The sequence below is a fragment of the Tupaia chinensis genome, unplaced genomic scaffold (assembly GCF_000334495.1).
Source record: "Tupaia chinensis unplaced genomic scaffold, TupChi_1.0 Scaffold143921_1, whole genome shotgun sequence".
In the NCBI taxonomy this organism is placed as follows: Eukaryota; Metazoa; Chordata; class Mammalia; order Scandentia; family Tupaiidae; genus Tupaia; species Tupaia belangeri.
In genome coordinates this window covers 1,271,490-1,282,521 of record NW_006203772.1, presented here as the reverse complement: position 1 = coordinate 1,282,521, position 11,032 = coordinate 1,271,490, and the positions used below count along the sequence as shown (strand labels likewise).

The 11,032-nt window shown below is 41.1% G+C and overlaps 1 protein-coding gene and 1 pseudogene across 2 annotated transcripts in view; one reads left to right on the top strand and one right to left on the bottom strand.

The window, feature by feature from the left end:
• TAOK1 (TAO kinase 1) overlaps positions 1–11,032 on the bottom strand; it is a 191,186-nt gene that overhangs the window by 145,213 nt on the left and 34,941 nt on the right. The window lies entirely within an intron of this gene.
• On the top strand, positions 10,246–10,926 carry LOC102503371 (chromobox protein homolog 3 pseudogene; annotated as a pseudogene).

Sequence of the window (11,032 nt, the reverse complement as noted above, 5' to 3'; positions counted from 1 at the left end):
GCACACGCGCCCGGCGTGAGTTTTAAGCCACCGGGTCCGGGACACGAACCGCGGTCGACTACGTGGGAGCCCAGCGACATAGCCATTACGCTAACTGCTGGTTCCCTATTTTCTTTCAAGTTTTGAAATAAGAAAGAACAGACAAATGCTCAATCTACTTCTTTCAATAACAAATGTCATGAATACTTTCGGTTTTATTTGTTTTGTTTTTTAGTTTTGTTATAGGGCACATGCACTCGTCAGAGGAGGGTGGTGACAAATCACCTTCTATAGGGGATGGCCACACCCCTTCAGTCTTCTTGGGATCTGGGGCACATAGGGACATGTGCCTGGTTTAACTTTCAAACTACCAGGTCCAAGACTCAAACTGCACAATGGGTTATGTGGGATTCATTGCCTCAACCTCTATGCCACCTATTGGCCCACTGTCAAAGTATTTTACTAAAGAATATATATCATTATCCTACTTTTAGTTTCACTTGTTTACTTTTTTTGCCATAGAGTACATGCGTTCACCAGAGAGACAGAGAGAGATGGTGAGAGGAAAAGTGGGAAATCATCCCCCCAGGGAGATGGTCATGCCCATTCTCCTGAAATTTGGGGCACGCATACACATGTACTCAGCATGATTTTCAAGCCACCAGATCTGGAACTCAAATGACAGTCAGGCATGTGGGAGTCCAGCACCACAACCTGATAGCCCCTATTTTTATTATTTAATTATAATATGTTTTTATGTCTGCCACCTGAAATCAAATAACTTTGCATCTATAACTTCACAATTGTGTTTTTAATGAAGAAAATAAACCAAAAATTCTTTTTTTTATTTTTCCATATAAAACATACAAATGGCCAAGAGGCACATAAAAAGAGCCTCGGCATCTTTGGTCACTAGGTAAATGCAAATCAAAACCACAAACAGGTACAGACAGCTTCATACCCGCTACAATGGCTGATAAACAAAATTAATAGAAAATAACTGTTGGAGAGAATATGGAGAAACCAAACGCTTAGGCATAGCTGGTGGTAATGTAAAATTGATTCAACAACTGTGGAATATGGTCAGCAGCTTTTCAGAAAGTTAAACACAGAATTTCCATTTCTAGAGATATACCAACAAAAAGAACTAAAAGCAGATACTTTAGCAAGTATACATGCAGGTATGTTCACAGCAGTGCTATTTACAATAACCAAAAGTTAAAACAGCCCAAATGCCCATCAACAAATGAGTGAACAAATTATATTATATGCATATAATAGACTATTACCGACATAAAGGCAAAAAGTACTGATCCATGCTAAAGTGTAGGTGATAATGTTCTAAAACATGCTAAGTCAAAGAAGCCAAACAAAATGAAATGGAATCATGTTGTATGATCTATTTATATAAAGTATCAAGAAAAGGCAAATTCATAAACACAAAATAGAGATTGCCAATTACCAGGGACAGGGGAGGGGGAAATAGGGAAAAGTGCTAAATAGGTACAGGACTTGCTTTTGAAATAGGAGTGATTTGGGACACAGACAGACAGAGTAGTTACACAACACTGTGCAGGTACTAAATGCCACTTTATTGTTCACTTTATAATGGTTAATTTTATGTTATGTGAACTTTTAATGCGTTAAAAGTTTATTTTAGGAGCCAGCAAGTGGCATGGTGGTTAAAGTGCTGGACACTCTCACGTGGCTCACCACAGTTTGAGTCCTAGATCTTGTGTCTTGTTTTCTCACTTTACCCCTCTCTGTCTCTCTCTAGTCAAATTAAAATAAATGAATGAATAAATACAAAATTTTTAAAAAAGAAAAGTTTATTTTAACCATTTGGGATAGAAAGATCTAACTGTATCAGACACTTCCATACAGTCTTATTTCCCTCTTTCTAAAGCAGAGCACACTGCCTTTTCCTTGACTCAGGATCATCATGAATAGCAATAACTGTATGAGTAAGCCGTCCTTATAACTTATCTGAGCCTCAGTTGTCTCATCTGCAAAACGTTATTTCTTGTTTGATTACAGAATCTGTTTTTCAGTCATGGATACCTTCAAAAAATCCAATTAAGTTCTGTGAATTCTTTTTTTTGGAGAGGTTTTTGCTATGGGTGCGTACACTCGCCAGAAAGACAGAGAGAGACAGAGAGATAGAAAGTGAGAAATCACCTCCCAGGGGGATGGCCACGCTGCAATCCCTTCACCTCCATTCTCCTCTTGGGATCTTGGGCACGCACGCACACGCGTCCAGCGTGAGTTTAAATCACTGGGTCCGGGTCTTGAAACGCAGTCGACTACATGGAAGTCTAGCGACATAGCCATTACACTAACTGCTGGTCCTTAAATTCTTTTTTTTTTTTTATAGGGCGTGTGCGCTCACCAGAAAGACAGAGAGAGACAGAGAGATAGAAAGTGAGAAATCACCTCCCAGGGGGATGGCCACGCTGCAATCCCTTCACCTCCATTCTCCTCTTGGGATCTTGGGCACGCACGCACACGCGTCCAGCGTGAGTTTAAATCACTGGGTCCGGGTCTTGAAACGCAGTCGACTACATGGAAGTCCAGCGACATAGCCATTACGCTAACTGCTGGTCCCCCTAAGTCCGAATTCATAACCAAGAAAAACGCACATGTGCACATACATAGCAAGTTGCATATAACCTCAAGAAGTTCAGAGACCCACTGTAATCTATACAAGCACTTCCTAGGGATCCAGCATTAAGAGGTAATCTAATAAGATTATCTCTATGATCGTTCCAATTCTTTTTTTTTTTTTCTTTTTGAAGAGGTTTTTGCTATAGAGCGCGTGCGCTTGCCATAAAGACAGAGAGAGACAGAGAGACAGAAAGCGAGAAATCAACCCCCGGGGGGATGGCCACGCAGCTATCCCTTCTCCTCCATTCTCCTCTCGGGATCTTAGGCATGCACACACATGCACTCAGCATGAGTTTAAGCCACCAGGCCCGGCACTCAAACCGTGGTCAGCTATATGGGAGTCCAGTGACACAGCCATTATGCTAACTGCTGATCCCTGATCGTTCCAATTCTAAATTTTCTATTCTACTGTAGTCTTTTTTATTTTTAAGTTTGCTATAGGGTGTACACACTCGCTAGAGAAAAAGAGATAAAGTGGTAAAGTGAGAAATCACCGCCCAGGGGGATGGCCATGGCACAATCCCTTCTCCTCCATTCTCCTCTTGAGATTTGGGGCACAAATGCACATGCGCTCATTATGTTTTTCAAGTCACAAGTCCAGGACTCAAACCACACAGGTGGCCATGTGAGATTCAGCCACCTTAACCTCTATGCCACCTGCTGTTCCTACTGTAGTCTTAACACATTGGGATAGCTTCAAGATTGATACAGGTTCATGGAACTGGTGCTTTTCTTTTTACATCCTGTAGTTTTATAATAGTTGTCCTAGTTCACTGTCAAATTCTCTATGATTGCTACATGCTATCCAACATTTATGACTTAAAAGAGTCAATCAGATCCTACTTGATAATTAGTACTTTATGTCTCATAGTAGGCATTAAAAGGGAAGGATAGGACCAGCATGTGGCATGATGGTTAAGGCGCTAGACTTCCACATGACTGGCTGCAGTTCGAGTCCTGGACCTGGTGGTTTGAAATTGACACAGGGAATGTGTGCACCAAGTGCTCAAAATCCTAAAAGACTGAAGGACAAAGGACTGTGGCATTGCCACCCCCCACTGAGGGGTGATTTCTCACTTTCCCTCTCACTGCCTCTGTCACTCCAGCAAGCGCACATGCACTATGGCAAAAAACCTTTAAAAAAGAGGGAAGGAGGGGACCAGCAGGTGGCATGGTGGTTAAGTAAAATTAAATAAATAATCATTTTTTAAAAAGAAGAAAGAATATAGTTCCAGCTGTGGTAGCTGATAGATGCTACCATTTATTTAGCAGGCTCAGGCCACATGGGAGGCCTAAATTCAATTCCTGACCTGCCCTAAATGTAAGCATGATTACCTATAATCTCAGTGGCTAGAAAGAGTTAGGAAGAAGGATCAAGACATAGTGAGACCCTACCAAGAGGCAGAAAGGCAGACAATAAAATAGAGTAGTAGGGACCAGCAGTTAGCATAATAGCTATGTCGCTGGACTCCCACGTAGTCGACCATGGTTCAAGTCCTGGACCCAGCGGCTTAAACTCACGCCAGGCACGTTTGCGTGCGTGCCCAAGATCCCAAGAAGAGAATGGAGGAGAAGGGACTGTGGCGTGACCATCCCTCCTGGGGGGTGATTTCTCGCTTTCTATCTCTCTGTCTCTCTCTGTCTTTCTGGCGAGCATATGTGCCCTATAGTGAAAGCCTCTCCCAAAAAAAGAAAAAAAAAAAAAAGAGTAGTACCAAATAATCATATTCCTAATAAAGGGTATCACAATCAGTAATTAGAAAAAAGGGAAAATGTCTCATTAAGTACTAAACTAGGACACTGATAAGGACCCAAAAAGAACTTAGAGAAAAAAAGGACATGATAAGCTGAAGCAATTGGGAAAAAATTTTTATGGAAGAAGACTTAACAGATAGGGAGAGCAGAAAAGGGACCAAAAAAAAAAAAAGTGTAATAATAACACTGAAAGAATCATTAACATAAACCAAGAGAGTAAAATAAGGGCTTTGGGAAATATAGAAGAACCAATCACAATCTTAAAAATTAAACAAAAGAGCAACTTGGGGCTGGTGTGGTAGTTGAAGATGCTAGATTTCCACATGGCCAACCATGGTTCGAGTCCTGGACCTGGTGGCTTGCATTCTTGCTTTCCCTTTCTCTCTCTCTCTCTGGTCAAATAAAAAATATCAGTAATAATAACAAATGGAATTAAATCAATAATTATTTTTTAAAAAAGAGTAGCTTACAAAATATACTATGGTAACGAAATAAGAACAAATGTAGAAGGGATGGTTATTGAAAGAGAAGAGACAAAGGGGACCCTTCTAGAATATTAGTAAGTTGGGTTTTTTTTGAGTTTTCTTTTCGCTATAGGGCGTGTGCACTCGCCAGACAGAGAGAGACAGAAAGCGAGAAATCACCCCCCAGGGGGGATGGCCACGCCGCAATCCCTTCTCCTCCATTCTCCTCTCGGGATCTTGAGCATGCACGCACACGTGCCCGGCGTGAGTTCTAAGCCACCGGGTCCGGGACGCCAACCGCGGTCGACTATGCGGGAGTCCAGCGACATAGCCATTACGCTAACTGCTGGTTCCTAAGTTTTTATAATTTAATCTAAGTGATGGATGCATTTGTAAAAATTTACCTATGCACTTTACAGTCCAGCCAGTGGCATGGTGATTGAGGTAGCTGGGTCCTACATAGCCGATTGTGCAATTTGAGTCCCAGACCAGGTGCCTTGAGAAACACTCCAGGCATATGTGTATAAGTGCCCTAAATCCTAAAATGAGGGATTAAAAAAAAATCCACTTATGTACTTTACTGTTTATACATTACACCACAACTGAAATAAGGGTAGGAGGTCAGCAGGTGGTATGGTAGTTAAGGCACTGGACTCCCACATGGCTGACCACAGTTCAAGTCTTAGACTTGGTTTGCTTTCTCACTTTCCTTTTGTCTCTCTCTGGTCAAAGTAAAAATAAATAATAATAACAAATAAAATTAATAAAAATAATTTTTTAATAATTTTTTTTTATTCATTCATTCATTTATTTTAATTTGACCAGAGAGACACAGAAAGGGGGGGCATAGTGAGAAAGCAAGCCACCAGGTCCAGGACTCGAACTGTGGTTGGCCATGTGGAAGTATCCAGCACCATAACCACCACACCACCCGCCAGTCCCCATGAATAACTCTTTTTTTTTTCCCCCCGAGAGGTTTTTGCTATAGGGCACGTACTCGCCAGAGAGACAGAGAGAGACAGAGAGATAGAAAGCAAGAACTCACCCCCCAGGGGGGATGGCCACACTGCAATCCTTCTCCTCCAGTCTCCTCTCAGAATCTCAGGCACATACGCACAAGCACCCGGTGTGAGTTTAAGCCACCAGGTCCGGGACTCGAACCACGGCTGACTACATGGGATTCCAGTGACTTAGCTATTATGCTAACTGCTGGCCCATACCCCATGAATAATTCTTATTAAAGAAAAAAATAAAGAAAAGAAAGGCACACAAATAGTTGCCAGGTGATACAGTAAATACTTTTGCGTGTCTGAACAAACAAAAGTGCTATGTTAGGAGATAAGTCCTATAGCAATATGTGAAAGAAATTGAAACAGGAGAGGGAAAGACAGTATATAAAATACTAATAATTGACAGGGGTCAGCAGAAGGCATTGTGGTTAAGCGGCTGGCCCTGCAATTTGAGTCCTGACCCTGACAGCTTGAAAATCACACCAAGCATGTGTGTACATGCCCAAAATCCCAAGGAAAATAGAGAAGGGACTGCAGTATGGCAGTCCCCCCCAGAAGGTGATTTCGCACTTCCTTCCCTCTTTGTGTCTCTGTCTCTCTCCAGCGAGAGCATACTCCCTACTTTTCTTTTTCCTTTTCCTTTTTTTTTTCCTGGTCCCGTGCTCTTTGCTTTTCTGAACAAACTAAAAACTAACACTTGGGCAAGTGGTGTGTGGTGGTTAAGACAGATGGATCCAGGACCAGCAGTTGGCGTAATGGCTGTGTTGCTGGACTCCCATGTAGTCGACTGCGGTTCGAGTCCCGGAACCAGTGGCTTAAACTCACGCCAGGTGCGTGTGTGTGTGTGTGTGTGTGCCCAAGATCCGAGAGGAGAATGGAGGAGAAGGGACTGTGGCATGGCCATCACCCCCAGGGGATGATTTCTCGTTTTCTATTTCTCTGTCTCTCTCTTTCTGGCGAGTACACACATCCGATAGCAAAAACCCCTCAAAAAAAAAAAAAAAAAAAAAGACAGATGGATCCTACATGGCCAACTACACAATATGAGCATAGGACCAAGTGGCCAAAAAACATACTGGGCACGTGCCCAACATCCCAAAAAGAGAAATGGAGAAGGGACTGCAGCATGACCATGCCCCACAGGGGGTGCTTTCTCACTTCCAGTTTGACCATGCCCCATGGGAGGGTGCTTTCTCACTTTCCATTTTCTTTTTGCTTTTCTCTGGAATCAGATGCGCCTTCTGGCAAATTTTAAAAAGAAAAACATACTAACACTTAAATAATACAATATGCCAGGTAACACGTATTACAAAGCATCTAATCCTCTTAATCTGTGGAAAAGTACTAGTACTATTATTATTCCCATTTTACACATGACTAAACTGAGGCCCGGAAAGAATATGATTTGCTCAAGTTCAATTTTTTTTAAGAGGTTTTTGCCTTAGGTCACGTGTGCTGGGGGGTGAGTGGGAGACAGAGATAGAGAGAGGGAAAGTGAGAAGTCACTCCCCAAAGGGGAATGGCCACACCAGAATCCCTTCTCTTCCGTTCTCCTTCCAGGATCTTGGACATGCACGCATGCAGGCCTGGCATGGTTTTCAAGTTGCAGGACTTGAACCATGTTTGGCCATGTGGGAGTTCAGTGATGTAACCACTATACCATCTGCTGGCCCCAAGTTCAAATATTAATGAGGACATCTATGACAAACTTTTCTACCACTCCACATTACCTACAAACTTACAAAACAAACTAAAAGGGGCAACAAGAAATAAGACTACTGGGACCAGCAGGTGGCGTGGTGGTTATGGCGCTGGACACTCCCACATGGCCAACTAGGGTTCAAGTCCTGAATCTGGTGGCTTGCTTTCTCACTTCCTCTCTCTCTCACTCTCAATCTCTGTCTCTTTCTGGTCAAATTGAAAAAAAATAAAAAAAAGTGATGAAAAAAAAAAAAAAAAGAAAATAAAAAAAAAAAAAAAAGAAATAAGACTACCAAAAAAAGCAGGAACTAAAATAGTGCTGTTAAGGATGGAGTGCATCTAGCAGTAACAGCCCTTTTCCCCACCCTATAACACAGCACAAGTGCCCCATAGCAAAAACCTCTCAAATAAATAAATAAATAAAGTTTTGTATGAGAATATTACAGATCCTTGGAACAATAAAAGAATAAAAGATATTTAAAAAAAAAAAACCTCTTAAAACTTCATTAACTGTTACATGTATATAAATGAGGGAAGAGTTGAAAAGAATATAAAACAATCCCAAAATGTCTAACTTAAAAGACTTGAAAAAGTGGGGCTAGCATGTGGTATAGAGGTTAGAGCACTGGACTTTCCCATGATTGACCACATTTCAAGTCCTGGACACTTGTCTTGAAACTCATGCCAGGTGCATGTGTGTGTGGGCCCAAAATCCCAAGGTGAGCATAAAGAAGGGAATGTGGCATAATCATCCCCCCCAGGGGGTGATTTTTTGCCATCTGTCTGTCTCTCTGGCTAGCAGCCTATAACAAAAATCTCTCAAAGAGAAAAAAAAAAAAGACTTGAACAATTAACAGAAATAAAACATAAATCCTTTTTTTTTTTTTTTTTGAGAGAGATTTTTGTTATAAGGTGTGTGCGCTCACTGGAGAGACAGAAAATAATCACCCCCTGGGGGGATAGTCATGCAGCAATCCCTTCTGCTCCATTCTCCTCTTAGATTTTGGGCACGCAAATAATCGCACCTGGAGTGAGTTCAAAGTCTCCAGGTCCAGGGTTCGAACCACTGTTGACTACATGGGAGTCCAGCAACATAACCATTACTCCAACTGCTGGTCCTAAAATATATGTCCATTTAAAAGTCATATACAATTGTTAGCAGCAGCTTTACTTATAATAGCTAAAAACTAGAAATGATTCAAGTATCAATCAACAGGTGAACAGATAAACAAATTGTGGTATATCCAAACAGTGACTCTTCACTAAACAGTAAAAAGAAATGAGCTACTAATACATGCAACAACATGGATAAATCAGACATCATGCCCAAAGAAATTAACCAAACAAAAAATACATACTACATAACTCCCTTTCTGGACTAGCAGATGGCATAATGGATATGTCACTGGACTCCCATGTAGTCAACTGTAGTTTGAGTCCCAGACCTGGCAGCTTAAAACTAATGCTGGGTGTGTGTGTGTGTATGTGCAAAATCCCGAGAGGAGCATGAAGGAGAAGAGACTGCAGCGTGGCCATCCCTCCTGAGGGGTGATTTCTCGTTTTCTGTCTCTCTGTGTCTCTCTAGTGAGCACATGTACCCTATGGCAAAAATCTCTCAGAAAATAAAATTCATTTCTAAGAAACTCTAGAAAAGACAAATCTAATTCATAATAATAGAAATCCTATCAGTGGGGGGCTGGCAGGTAGCATGGTGGTTAAAGTGCTGTACACCCATATGGCCAACCACAATTCGAGTCTCGTACCTGGCGGCTTGCGCTCTCATTTTCTCTCTTTCTCCTTATATTGTCACATTTAAAATTAATAATAACAAATAAAATTAAATAAATAAATAAATCCTTATCAATGGACAAACAAGAATTAAGAGTGGGGGACCAGCAAGTGGCATGGTGGTTAAGGTGCTGAAATTCCCACATGACCAACTGTGGTTTGAGTCCTGAACCTGGTGGCTTGCTTTCTCTCTCTTTCTCTGGCAAAACTCACATGAAAAAATAATAATAACAATCAATTAATTAGTTAATTGTTTAAAAAATAGAAGAAGAGTAGGAAAGACTGATTGCAAAGAGGCCTAGGGGAATTTTGGAGGAATTAAAAATGTTTTAGATCTTCACTAAAGAGATCATTATAAGTACTAATGTGTACATTAAGATATGTAAATTTAGGACCAGCAGTTAGCATAATGGCTATGTTGCTGGACTCCCACATAGCCGACTGCAGTTCAAGTCCCGGACCTGGTGGCTTAAACTCACACCGGGCACTTGTGCGTGCATGCCCCAAGATCCCGAGAAGAGAATGGAGGAGAAAGGATTGCAACATGGCCATCCCCCCTGGGAAGTGATTTCTTGCTTTCTGTCTTTCTGGCAAGCACACATGCCCTATAACAGAAAATCTCTCTAAAAAAAGAAAAAATAATTTTTAAATACGTAAACTTACTACAACTAGATTATACCTTGGTAAAGTTCTTTATTTTTTTTTAATTTTTAAAATTTTATTTAACTTTATTTACTTACTTTTTTTTTTCTTTTAATTTGAGCAAAGAGGGACAGAGAAAGAGAGGGAAAGTGAGAAACCTTGCTGCCAGGTCCAGGACTCGAACTGCAGTTGGCCATGTGGGACTCCAGTGCCCTTAGCCACCACGCCACCTGTCAGCACCAGTAAAGTTGATTTTTAAAAAGATTTTGCTTCAGGGGATGTGGTTGGAGCTTGAGGTGCGTAGGGCCGGAGACATCACAGACCCGCAACCTGGAGCAGCTCAGAGTGGTGAACTCTTCAAGTCTGCAATAAAAAATGGCCTCCAATAAAACTACATTGCAAAAAATGGGTAAGAAACAGAATGGAAAGAGTAAAAAAGTTGAAGAAGCTGAGCCTGAAGAATTTATGGTGGAAAAAGTACTGGACCGACGCATAGTGAATGGGAAGGTGGAATATTTCCTGAAGTGGAAGGGATTTACAGATGCTGACAATACATGGGAACCAGAAGAAAATTTTGATTGTCCAGAGTTAATTGAAGCATTTCTTAATTCTCAAAAAGCTGATAAAGAGAAAGATGGTACAAAGAGAAAATCTTTATCTGACGTGAATCTGACGATAGCAAATCAAAGAAGAGAGATGCTGCTGATAAACCAAGAGGCCTTGCCAGAGGTCTTGATCCTGAACGAATAATTGGTGCCACAGACAGCAGTGGAGAATTGATGTTTCTCATGAAATGGAAAGATTCAGATGAGGCAGACTTGGTACTGGCAAAAGAAGCAAATATGAAGTGTCCTCAAATTGTAACTGCTTTTTATGAAGAGAGACTAACTTGGCATTTTTGTCCAGAAGATGAAGCTCAATAATTGTATGCATTGTTTTTTTATATATATTTATATACATATATATAAAATCTGGGTCTTAGATTTTGATTTACTTAGTGTGGAGAAAGAACTGCATTCTAATGGAAAA